This window comes from Mirounga leonina, unplaced genomic scaffold (genome assembly GCF_011800145.1).
Source record: "Mirounga leonina isolate KUSES-001 unplaced genomic scaffold, KU_Mleo_1.0 Mir_151, whole genome shotgun sequence".
NCBI classification, from domain to species: Eukaryota; Metazoa; Chordata; class Mammalia; order Carnivora; family Phocidae; genus Mirounga; species Mirounga leonina.
In genome coordinates, this window is record NW_023270377.1 from 68,907,259 (window position 1) to 68,917,299 (window position 10,041).

Sequence of the window (10,041 nt, forward strand, 5' to 3'; positions counted from 1 at the left end):
CTCATTTATTCATTAGTCCTTCATTCATCCATTGCTCTATGCTGATCACCTCTCCGGAGAGGATGCCACAGAACCAAGCTCTTTGTTTAGCACACCAGAGGAATTGCAAATCACCTCTTTGTTGAGAGGTAATGTGGCAGAAGGGTTAAGCATATAGGTACCCGAGCCATATTGCCTAGGTTCCAAATCCTGATTCCATTCTTGGATAGCTCCTTGTCTTAATCTTATGGTAGTTTTGAGGCTCCAATGGGTGAGTATATGTAAAGCATTTAAAACACTGAGCACATGGTAAGGCTATATAAGAGCTTTTTGTTATGTTCTTTATTCCTTGCCATATTTTTATTCACTGTCTCTATAAAATCGTAATGTGAATATATACAAGGATTGTAGGAAAATTTAACAGAGGGAAATTAAATTATTTAAGCAAGATATTTTGGTTCATCTGTGCGACATCCATATTGTCTTTTCCTATTCCCCCTTATAACTTATGTGCTATTTGGGAAGCTAACTCCATTCCTGATACATGAGTAAGCTAAGATCTGGGTGAATCCCAGTACTCTTGTTTGGAAGACAGAGCTCACCTTTTCACTGAGAGTAAACAAGGATGCACTACCCTTATTATGGCTGGCAGCCAGCCTAACTCTACAAAAAGCTTCAGCCTCAGGAAAACCAGCACCAATGGGTAGCCAGAAAGAATGATAGACAAAAATGAGTCTTTAATGATATTGCTGAGTCACCAGATCAATAAACTTTGAAGCTCCCTTTACCTCCTGACTTTGCTATTATGTACTCCCCAAAGTTCTTATTTATTAAGCTAGATTGAGTTGGATTTTCTGTTACTAGCAAGTGAAATCTTCTTGCCATACTACTCAATATAGTACAAAAGAAGTCATGAATAATAGTAATAACCACAAAAAATAGCCTTTTGGAGAAGTTGCTACTTGGCCAACATTGTCCTAGGTACTGATCTTTACAACAACTCCCCGAGACAGGTATTATGATTCTCTTTCTCTGTCACTCAAAGTTTGGAGCTCTGAATACCATGTGCAAAATAACATGACTGCAGATCTTATATTTCCAACATGGCCTATTTTGTGCTAACATTTTTGCAGAAACTAACATATAACCTAATTAAATCACAAAACTCCCAGAAGAAAACATAGGTGGTAAGTTCCTTGATATAGGTCTTGATGATTTTTTGGATTTGATACCAAAAGCAGAGGAAACAAAAGCAAAAATAAACAAGTGTAACTACATTAAACTAAAAAGTTTCTGCACAGCAAAGGAAGCCATCAACAAAACAAAAAGACAACTTACTGAATGGGAGAAAATATTTGTACATCCAATATCTGGGAAGGGGTTAATATCCAAAATATATAAAGAATTCATAAAATTCAATAGCACAAACAAAGCAAAAAACCAAAAACAGTCTGATAAAAAAGTGGGTAGAGCATCAGAATAGTCACTTTTCCAAAGAAGGCATACAGATGGCCAACAGACACATGAAAAAGATGCTCAACACTACTAATCACCAGGGAAATTCAAATCAAAATCACCATGAGAGTACCATACTGTCTTGATGATGACAGCTTTGTAATAGAGCTTGAAGTCCGGAATTATGATGCCGCCAGCTTTGCTTTTCTTTTCCAACATTCCTCTGGCTATTCGAGGGCTTTTCTGGTTCCATACAAATTTTAGGATTATTTGTTCCATTTCTTTGAAAAAAGTGGATGGTATTATGTTCTATGGTGAGCACTGTGAATTGTGCAAGACTGAAATCACAGATCTGTACCTCTGAAACAAATGATACATTATATGTTAAAAAAAAAAGAAGAAGAAGATAGCAGGAGGGGAAGAATGAAGGGGGGGAATCAAAGGGGGAGACGAACCATGAGAGACTATGGACTCTGAGAAACAAACTGAGGGTTCTAGAGGGGAAGGGGGTGGGGGGTTGGGTTAGCCTGGTGATGGGTATTAAAGAGGGCACGTTCTGCATGGAGCACTGGGTGTTATACGCAAACAATGAATCACAGAACACTACATCAAAAACTAATGATGTAATGTATGGTGATTAACATAATAATAAAAAATCCCCCCCAAAAAAACCCTACCATGAGAATCACTTCATACCTGTTAGAATGGCTATTATCAAAAGACAAGAAATAACAAGTGTTAGTGAGGATGTGGAGAAAAGGGAACCCTCATGCATAGTTAGTGGGGATTTAAATTGGTGGAGCCACTGTGGAAGAGTTTCCCCAAAAAGTTAAAAATAAAACTACCATATGATCATCAATTCCACTTCTGGGTATTTATTAAAAAAAAAAAGAAGAAGAAAGAAAGCACTAACTTAAAAAGATATCTGCGCCTCCATATTCATTGCAGTATTATTTACAATAGCCGAGATATGGAAATAATCTAAGTATCCATTAATAATAGATAGATGGATAAAGAAGATGTGGTGTATAGAATATTGTTGAGCCATAAAAATGAATGAAATCTTGGGGCGCCTGAGTGGCTCAGTTGGTTAAGTGTCTGCTTTCAGCTCAGGTCTTGATCCCAGGGTCCTGGGATAGAGCCCCATGTCGGGCTCCCTACTCAACAGGGAGTCTGCTTCTCCCCCTGCTTGTGCTCTCTCTCTCTGTCAAATAAATCAAATCTAAAAAAAAAAAAAGAGTGAAATCTTGCCATTTGCTATAACATGGATGGACCTCGAGGGCATTATGCTAAGTGAAATAAGTCAGAGGCAAATTCTGTATGATCTCACTTATAAGTGGAACTTAAACAAACAAAAACTGAGCTTATTGATATAGATAACAGATCGGTGGTTGCCAGTTGGGGGTCAAGTGAGGGTGAGGTGGGTGAATGGGGTAAAAAAACCCACAAACTTCTAGTTATAAAATAAATAAGTCATGGAGAGGTAGTGTACAGTTAATGACTATAGTTAATAATACTGTATTGCATATTTGAAAGTTGCTGAGAGAGTAGTTCCCAAAAGTTCTCATTACAAGAACAAAAATTGTAACTATGTATAGTGATGGATATTAACTAGACTTATTATGGTGATCATTTTGCAATATATACAAATATTGAATCATTATGTTGTACACCTGAATCTAATATAATGTATATCAATTAGACCTCAATTTAGAAAGCCTAATTAGTCAGTGTTCCTATTCCCTTACATAATTTTTTCCCCCAGATAATTTTTTAAACTAAATACAGAAGATACTCATTTGAACACAATACTGAAACTTGACAGTTGATTAAGTTTCTTGTATATCTAGGTTTGAATTTTTAGTTTGTTTATTTTATTTTTTGTTGCAGGTTTACTATGAGAATCTATTGTTCTAGGATTTAAATGCTTACTGCCTTTTTTTCTATCTTATTTATTATAACCAAGATATAAGGCTCATTTGCGGTAGATTACTCTGGCAGAAAGTCAAACTATCTCTCTGGTTGTTTGCATTTTTTGGGTTTTTAAACAAATGCTTTGAAGATTTATTCTTTAGGGAAGAAGATCTCTTATCCCTCATCTTATATCTGTCAGGGTCCAATCAGGAAACAGACACCATATAGTAGTTTGAATAGGGAAAGTTTAATATAAAGTATTACTAAGTATAACAGCTGGTGATCTATAAATGGGTAAAAACCAACAAAAGATAACAACAACAAAAAAATTCCTTAGGTACTCAGAGAGGGTACCTAAGGAAGGAGCAATGTGAAAAAGAACCCTCCTCTCCAAGGCTGGAATTCAGGCCATGTTGGAAGAGATGTGGTTTCAGATCATTGGATTGCGAGAATTTTGCTGGATTTTCAGGCTAGAACTGATCCACAGATGCTGGGGCAAGCAGGAAACACTTCTAAATGCAGATGGGCCAAGGCTGGGATGCTGACGTTTGGGACACTGGTGAGACTCATTGGGAAGCTGTCCGTAGGGATGCTGCTGAAACTTGATGGGAAGCCATCCATATGTGTGCCACTGAAACTCAGTGGGGGTGTGTGCCACTGGATGAACCTAACAGGAAGCTGGCAACAATGAGATAGGAAACCGAAAACACCCCACCCAGAAAGAGAAGCCCTCTTTCTCTCGTAGTGTCTTTCCAGGTCCTTATACTGACAAAGTTTAACATCATTCTCACTGAAAATGAGAAATATTTTAATATTCTAGCTCCAGTTTTTCAGTGTAGACAATAAAGGGTGGCTTTGGAACTGGGAGGTAATATATTTTTAGCTGGAGTATTTTTGAATGTAGGGGATTCATTTTCATATATTCTGTTACATCATTATTCAACTGTTGCTTTTATGTAAGCATATTATCTATATTACTAAAAGGTAGGTAAAACAGTGTTAACTATAAAATGTCTCATCAGGTGTGGTCCCCACCAAAATCTTGGGGCTCCCCAAATCCTCCTTGACTGATGTCTGAAATAGGTTTGACCTTTATTTGTAATAGAAGACTTTGAATCCAATTACATCTATCTAGTAAGGAGAACAATTATACTGTTGTGGGCCATTAAACCTCAAGGTGGCTGAGACTCTAATGCTAACTATTGATAAGGGAAATGAGGAATTTTCGAGAAACAAGGATGGAGGTGGTTGCTGAAGAGGACCGTGGGTGAAGAATGAAAAGGCTAAGAGTACAAAAGGTAGTTTTGCCCATTTCTCAATTTTGTCTAAACTGATTACATGGAAAGAGGCAGGGGATGAAATTCTTAAGAATCTGGGAAATTTGGCAGAAATAGAGTTACTGGGAACTTTGTATATGATAGGGTGGCTCACATCCTCTTAAGTGAAAAAAAAAAAAAAACCAAAAAGTGAGAAATGACTGAATGATACCAGAAGGTAGAAAGTCCTTGACTGCAAACAGCCAATGAAGGGAAGAGTAAGTAGTTCTATGGTGTCTCAAATGTCCACCAGCTCTAACATACCAATGCTTTCTGATTCTCTTCCCCGGCACGTTTGAATTTCTCACACAGAGCTTGTTTGTGAGGGGAGAGGACACAGGAGAAAATTGAGAAGAAAAGCAGGGGGTGTGGGGGTGAAGGTGGATGAAGGAAAAATGTGAATGGGTGCATTCAGATTGGCTGCACAGAGAAGGCTCCTGCCCAGTGTGCAAGGGTGAGGTTGGGGTTTTTGAGAAGAAAAATGAAGCTATCCAAATAGGGACAAATGCAGTGTGTTTAGTATTTGATTTGTTTTGGATATTCTAGTCTTTTTTTTTTTTTTTCTTCAAGTAGGCTCCATCCCCAACATGGAACCCAACGCAGGGCTTGAACTCACAACTCTGTGATCAAGAGTCAGACACTTAACCAACTAAGCCACCGGGACACCCCTGGACATTCTATTCTTGAATTAGATGTCCATTTTGCCCAAGCTGAAACTTTTCACTACCCAGTCCGAAGACTTTCCTATCTCTTTGAACTTTTCTAGCACTGAGACTCTGAGACATATAGTTTAGTTTATCTTACACATTCCTCCATTGTTCTATAATTGTATTTTGAGAGCAGTGGCCATGGCTTGCATGTAGTCGGTACCCTCACAAACAGCTAGAAGTACGGTGCGTCTGCTAGCACTTAAGAGTTCACCATATATCTGGTGCATAAAGAAGTACAGGATTGGGCGCCTGGGTGGCTCAGTTGGTTGGGCGACTGCTTTCGGCTCAGGTCATGATCCTGGAGTCCCTGGATCGAGTCCCGCATTGGGCTCCCTGCTCAGCAGGGAGCCTGCTTCTCCCTCTGACCCTCCCCCCTCTCATGTTCTCTCTCTCTTTCTGTCTCAAATAAATAAATAAAATCTTTAAAAAAAAAAAAAAGAAGTACAGGATTGGGTTTGAGACCTGACATTCTCTACTACTGCTCAATAGGTGGCCACACAGGATGAGTTTATACTACTGAAGGAAGAGTCTCTTCTTTGGCATTATATATTAAGAAAACCTCTTTATGGTAGCAAGGCTCTTATTCAAAGAAATAAGAGGCTAAAGGATTTCATTCACTCTTCTCTTGAGTTGATTTTCACCCAGAAACTTGAGGAAACTACCCAATTGAATACTTCGGCCCAACACACTTATTAGAATTATAGTGCAAGACAGTAAATAAAGAAATTTATAACAATACTTGGTACAAGCTGAAGTCATTGCTAGCAGGACTCCAGGCTTTCTTCCAAGACCTTCAAGGTAATTTAAAGTGCAAGATGAGAGAGCCAAAAATAAATTGATAAAGAAGAGAAATAAACTATATTTATTAACTTCACTGTGCCAGGTACCACGTTAGTGGCTGTATACAAAGACATTATCTTACTGAATCAACCACACTATGAAGTAAATTTTATTCTCATTCTACAGATGAGAAAAAAAGAGGTGGAAGAGTCACATAGCTACTAATTTGGAACCAGGATTTGAATCAAGGTCGGTCCAACTCTGGAGCCTTTGCTTTTATGACCACATGACATAGTCTCTCTTAAGAAGAGAATCTATAATAATCAGAATCAATAGAAAATTCACGTATTTAGTTTAGGCCCATGACATGGGTATTCTCTAAAAGCAGATAACATCTCCATGGGGACTGGCTGGAGGGGAGTTGGCCGGGGTGGGGGGTGGGGGGGCGGTGTCAGGGAAGCTGCCTCAATAAGAATCACAGTTTTAGTCTAATTGGTGTCCCAGCAGGGTGGTGGGTGAGCTGGTAAAGACTTTCTCCAGTGGGGCGCTCCTTGCCAGAGGGAGGGGGTATGGTCTAGAAACAGGTGGGGCCACAACTGGTCTAGCTTTGGAGCCTTGTAAATTTTTGAAGATAAAAGTAACTTAAATATTTATTTCTTGGAATTTCCCATTACATTTTTTAAAAAATTTTTTTATTGTTATGTTAATCCCCATACATTACATCATTAGTTTTAGATATAGTGTTCTGTGATTCATTGTTCGTGCATAACACCCAGTGCTCCATGCAGAACGTGCCCTCCTCAATACCCATCACCAGGCTAACCCATCCTCCTACCCCCTTCCCCTCTAGAACCCTCAGTTTGTTTCTCAGAGTCCATTGTCTCTCATGGTTTGTCCACCCCTCCGATTTCCCCCCCTTCGTTTTTCCCCTCCCACTATCTTTTTTTTTTTTCTTAACATATATTGCATTATTTGTTTCAGAGGTACAGATCTGAGAATCAACAGTCTTGCACAATTCACAGCACTTACCAGAGCACATAACCTCCCCAGTGTCTATCACCCAGCCACCCCATCCCTCCCACCCCCCACCACTCCAGCAACCCTCAGTTTGTTTCCTGAGATTAAGAATTCCTCATATCAGTGAGGTCATATGATACATGTCTTTCTCTGTTTGACTTATTTCGCTCAGCATAATACTCTCCAGTTCCATCCACGTCATTGCAAATGGCAAGATCTCATTCCTTTTGATGGCTGCATAATATTCCATTGTATATATATACCACATCTTCTTTATCCATTCATCTGTCGGTGGACATCTTGGCTCTTTCCACAGTTTGGCTATTGTGGACATTGCTGCTATAAACATCGGGGTGCACGTACCCTTTCCGATCCCTACTTTTGTATCTTTGGAGTAAATACCCAGTAGTGCAATTGCTGGATCATATGGTAGCTCTATTTTCAACTTTTTGAGGAACCTCCATATAGTTTTCCAGAGTGGCTGCACCAGCTTGCATTCCCACCAACAGTGTAGGAGGGTTCCCCTTTCTCCACATCCCCGCCAACATCTGTCATTTCCTGACTTGTTAATTTTAGCCATTCTGACTGGTGTGAGGTGGTATCTCATTGTTTTGATTTGGATTTCCCTGATGCCAAGTGATATTGAGCACTTTTTCATGTGTCTGTTGGCCATTTGGATGTCTTCTTCGGAAAAATGTCTGTTCATGTCTTCTGCCCATTTCTTGATTGGATTCTTTGTCCTTTGGGTGTTGAGTTTGATAAGTTCTTTATAGATTTTGGATACTAGCCCTTTATCTGATATGTCATTTGCAAATATCTTCTCCCATTCTGTCGGTTGTCTTTTGGTTTTGTTGACTGTTTCCTTTGCTTTGCAAAAGCTTTTTATCTTGATGAAGTCCCAATAGTTCATTTTTGCCCTTGCTTCCCTTGCCTTTGGCGATGTTTCTAGGAAGAAGTTGCTGTGGCTGAGGTCGAAGAGGTTGCTGCCTGTGTTCTCCTTTAGGATGTTGATGGACTCCTGTCTCACATTGAGGTCTTTCAACCATTTGGAGTCTATTTTTGTGTGTGGTGTAAGGAAATGGTCCAGTTTCATTCTTCTGCATGTGGCTGTCCAATTATCCCAACACCATTTATTGAAGAGACTGTCTTTTTTCCATTGGACATTCTTTCCTGCTTTGTCCAAGATTAGTTGACCATAGAGTTGAGGGTCCATTTCTGGGCTCTCTATTCTGTTCCATTGATCTATGTGTCTGTTTTTGTGCCAGTACCATACTGTCTTGATGATGACAGCTTTGTAATAGAGCTGGAAGTCCGGAATTGTGATGCCGCCAGCTTTGCTTTTCTTTTTCAACATTCCTCTGGCTATTCGGGGTCTTCTCTGGTTCCATACAAATTTTAGGATTATTTGTTCCATTCCTTTGAAAAAAGTGGATGGTATTTTGATGGGGATTGCATTGAATGTGTAGATTGCTCTAGGTAGCATTGACATCTTCACAATATTTGTTCTTCCAATCCATGAGCATGGAACGTTTTTCCATTTCTTTGTGTCTTCCTCAATTTCTTTCATGAGTATTTTATAGTTTTCTGAGTACAGATCCTTTGCCTCTTTGGTTAGATTTATTCCTAGGTATCTTATGGTTTTGGGTGCAATTGTAAATGGGATCGACTCCTTAATTTCTCTTTCTTCTGTCTTGTTGTTGGTGTATAGGAATGCCACTGACTTCTGTGCATTGATTTTATATCCTGCCACTTTACTGAATTCCTGTATGAGTTGTAGCAGTTTTGGGGTGGAGTCTTTGGGGTTTTCCACATAAAGTATCATATCATCTGCAAAGAGTGAGAGTTTGACTTCTTCTTTGCTGATTTGGATGCCTTTTATTTCTTTTTGTTGTCTGATTGCTGTGGCTAGGACTTCCAATACTATGTTGAATAGCAGTGGTGATAGTGGACGTCCCTGCCGTGTTCCTGACCTTAGGGGGAAAGCTCTCAGTTTTTCCCCATTGAGAATGATATTCGCTGTAGGTTTTTCATAGATGGCTTTAATGATATTGAGGTATGTACCCTCTATGCCTATACTCTGAAGAGTTTTGATCAAGAAAGGATGCTGTACTTTGTCAAATGCTTTTTCTGCATCTGTTGAGAGGATCATAGGATTCTTGTTCTTTCTTTTGTTAATGTATTATATCACATTGATTGATACCAACCTTGCAGCCCAGGGATAAATCCCACTTGGTTGTGGTGAATAATCCTTTTAATATACTGTTGGATCCTATTGGCTAGTATTTTGGTGAGAATTTTTGCATCCATGTTCATCAGGGATATTGGTTTGTAGTTCTCCTTTTTAATGGGGTCTTTGTCTGGTTTTGGGATCAAGGTAATGGTGGCCTCATAAAATGAGTTTGGAAGTTTTCCTTCCATTTCTATTTTTTGGAACAGTTTCAGAAGAATAGGTATTAATTCTTCTTTAAATGTTTAGTAGAATTCCCCTGGGAAGCCATTTGGCCCTGGGCTTTTGTTTTTTGGGAGATTTTTTTTTTTTCTAAAGATTTTATTTATTTATTTGAGAGAGAGAATGAGATAGAGAGAGCATGAGAGGGGGGAGGGTCAGAGGGAGAAGCAGACTCCCTGCTGAGCAGGGAGCCCGATGCGGGACTCGATCCAGGGACTCCAGGATCATGACCTGAGCCGAAGGCAGTCACTTAACCAACTGAGCCACCCAGGCGCCCTGTTTTTTGGGAGATTTTTGATGACTGCTTCAATTTCCTTAGTGGTTATAGGTCTGTTCAGGTTTTCTATTTCTTCCTGGTTCAGTTTTGGTAGTTGATACATCTCTAGGAATGCATCCATGTTTTCCAGGTTATCTAATTTGC